Source organism: Austrofundulus limnaeus, unplaced genomic scaffold (genome assembly GCF_001266775.1).
Source record: "Austrofundulus limnaeus strain Quisiro unplaced genomic scaffold, Austrofundulus_limnaeus-1.0 Scaffold687, whole genome shotgun sequence".
Classification (NCBI taxonomy): Eukaryota; Metazoa; Chordata; class Actinopteri; order Cyprinodontiformes; family Rivulidae; genus Austrofundulus; species Austrofundulus limnaeus.
Window position 1 is genome coordinate 14,944 of NW_013953089.1, and position 2,871 is coordinate 17,814.

At 37.0% G+C, this 2,871-nt stretch overlaps 1 protein-coding gene across 1 annotated transcript in view; it reads right to left on the bottom strand.

The window, feature by feature from the left end:
- Positions 1 to 2,871, bottom strand: part of LOC106531879 (constitutive coactivator of PPAR-gamma-like protein 2) — a gene marked incomplete in the record, with an annotated part of 25,207 nt that overhangs the window by 9,576 nt on the left and 12,760 nt on the right.

Consider the following 2,871-nt stretch of genomic DNA (forward strand, 5'->3'; position numbering starts at 1 on the left):
TTTCTGGACCTTTATGGTTTGATTTCTTTGTATGTATGGATCACTTGGGTTGTTACCGACATCTGGTGAAAATTTCATGTCATTAGCACCTCTAGTCATATATTTATTGAGAAAAATGGTGACGTGTTCAATACTTATTTTACCCRCTGTATATTGACTGACATTAAATAACATCCCGTTTTCGCCGTCGCTGAATGTAGTAAACATCTCTTCAGTCACGTGCACAGTTAGATTAAACACGTGACTTTAAATGGAGACGTGGAAAAGCATGGAGACTTTAGCGTGCTTCTATTGTGAAAAGCTTGGGGGAAGAAGTTTTGTAGTGGAATTGAGTTGACTGGTGTGCAAGGTGAGTCATGCTGTTGATCTTTATTAAATAACATAAAGCAATAGACCAGATAATAATCTTTTCTTAACCCTCCTCCTTCACAACCGGACCAAAATGCGTGACTACTGTCGCCAACCATGAGRAGAAGAAAAGACGTTTAGAGGAGGGAAACAGAGACACAGACAGAGGTACAGTAAAATAGAAAAGTTAATAAGCAGGGTTTGTACATTTTATCATCAGCTGACCTGTGATGAAAAGAAAAATACTGTGATACACCGTGAAACCGGTGTAAATGTTGAAAATACCATGATATAAAATTTTTGTCATACCGCCCAACACTACTTGGTATCAAAATAAAGCTATCACTTGAAAGACTTCACTAGAAGTGTAGGTATTAAAACAGATGCTGTGGTTTTAGAGATGAAACATAATATTTTAATTTTTTTCACTCTCACCTGAATAATTTTTTCATTACACAGTATATAACCCATTTAAAACCATAATGAATCAGGCTTGGAAACCATAAATCCACTTGTGAACATTACCGGTGCAAAGATCCATGCTGCTAAAATTAACTGGAGCAAAGTTACAGAGGTTTTAGTAAAGAAATAATTTTGCATTTTGTCATTCTGCACAGGACAGACCATGAAGGTACCATTAATAAATATTAAGAAATCTGAAGTTTTTAATAACAAAAAATTATTTTTTTCTCACCTGCCTTAAAGACTTGTTATTGAATGACTGTTTTTTGAAAAATTATCCAAACATTTATTTGTCACTATATATTATATAAAAAATGAGAAATTCTATTTGACTTCAGTTGGATCATATTCACTCAGAATCAAGTGAAAAAAACTTTCAACACACTTTACAACATATTTAGGTATCTACTTTGACTTGCTTTAAAATTTTTCCTTTACAGATTTGCTTGAATGTATTTACAGATTTGCAATGATGACATTTTACACAGTTTGTTTACTTTCTGATTCAACTGCTTAACATTTGAACTGCGTTTGGCAAATGTAAAAATAGTTACCATGAGCTTTTAGCCAAGATTCCTAGGTTTATTTTGATACCAAACATGTCCAGGTTCAACTGACACATCTGAAGTTAAAAGAATTAAAAAACGGAAACTGTTTTGCATGGGTCTCAAGAGGTTAATGTGTCTTCCTCTGGCTTCATAAAATTGTGGTCCAATGCACGCTTGCTGCTGGATTAAAGCTTTGCTAAACCCAAGGCCCGCCCACACCCTAATACTGACTGGCTCGTAGGCCTTTCTAGTGTGTTTGAGAACAAAAGTCGAATCTAATCCAGAAAAATGTCTGTTAAATCTACATGAACCTGAAGATTGAAATGGTGTCCCGAGGCACCGCCACACTTCTAGACGGTGTTAGAAAACCAAACAAGGCGTCCAAAAGATGCCTTCATACCYCTCCAGCTTAAAGCCTGTGATGTATTCTGACACCAATGTTAGGATCATATATTTCTCTGGATTCTTAGTCATCCAAGACACGACCAACTGAAAGAAAAAAGATGAAGCAACTGGAGTTCTGCTCTGTAGCTGAACACACGGAGAGTTCAAAGCCTCTTTCATAAGACAGCTCAGTGCAGGACTGATGCGTGTTCTGTCTTCCTCGGGTTGTTCAGAAAATCACAAAGTTCAAAGGCGAGTAAAGTGAGCCCACCTCTGATGCCCCTCTGAGCTGAGAGGTAGTATCAGAGCCGGGCAGACCCCGCGGTTCCACAGCTCAAAGTATGATAATGAACTGATGACATCAGTGAGCGACCRCAGGATTAATGAACAGATTTATTACTGAGGGAATATTAAAGTCGACACAGAACAACAACTTTGTAGTTTAAAAAGTATTGAACCACAGGATCACTAAAGTAAGTTAATTCAGTTTGTTTTGTTTGACATGAGACAGACGTCCGTTACAATAAATATGCTGCGGTCCTCTTCAGCCCAGCTGAGTTCTGCTCCACACGTCTTTGGGTTCTGCGCTGCTGGTTCATTTCTGAATGTGTACATGTGAGCTGGACCTGACCGGCTTCACATGATTTATGAATGAACCGAGGAAGCTTAAAGCCGGACCGGTCTGTGTGGCGATTTCGAGAAACTGTCTTGTGAAAGAGGCTTTTGTGAAGTTTGATGACAAAGAAGAGGATGAGGAGGAGAATAAAGAAGTTTTACTCAAGCAGCTCCTGAAACTGTCAACCAGGCTGACTGAGAACATGTGTACATGGTAAACTTTGTATGCAGAACAATATACTTATTAATAGGGCTGTGTATTGGCAAGAATTTGACGATACGATACATATATGTTTCGATACTGTAAACAAGGCGATATATTGCGATATTTTTGGTCCAAAAATTCTATTAAATAAAAACCTCTTACAGGAAAAAAACAAAACAAAACGAATAACCAAAATTCATTGTCTCAGAAAATTCTAATATTACAGACATACTTTTGATACATTTAGTTATTTTCTGCTTTGTATGCGTTTTATGTTATTTGTTTCATATTTCATCCATGTTTTCAATT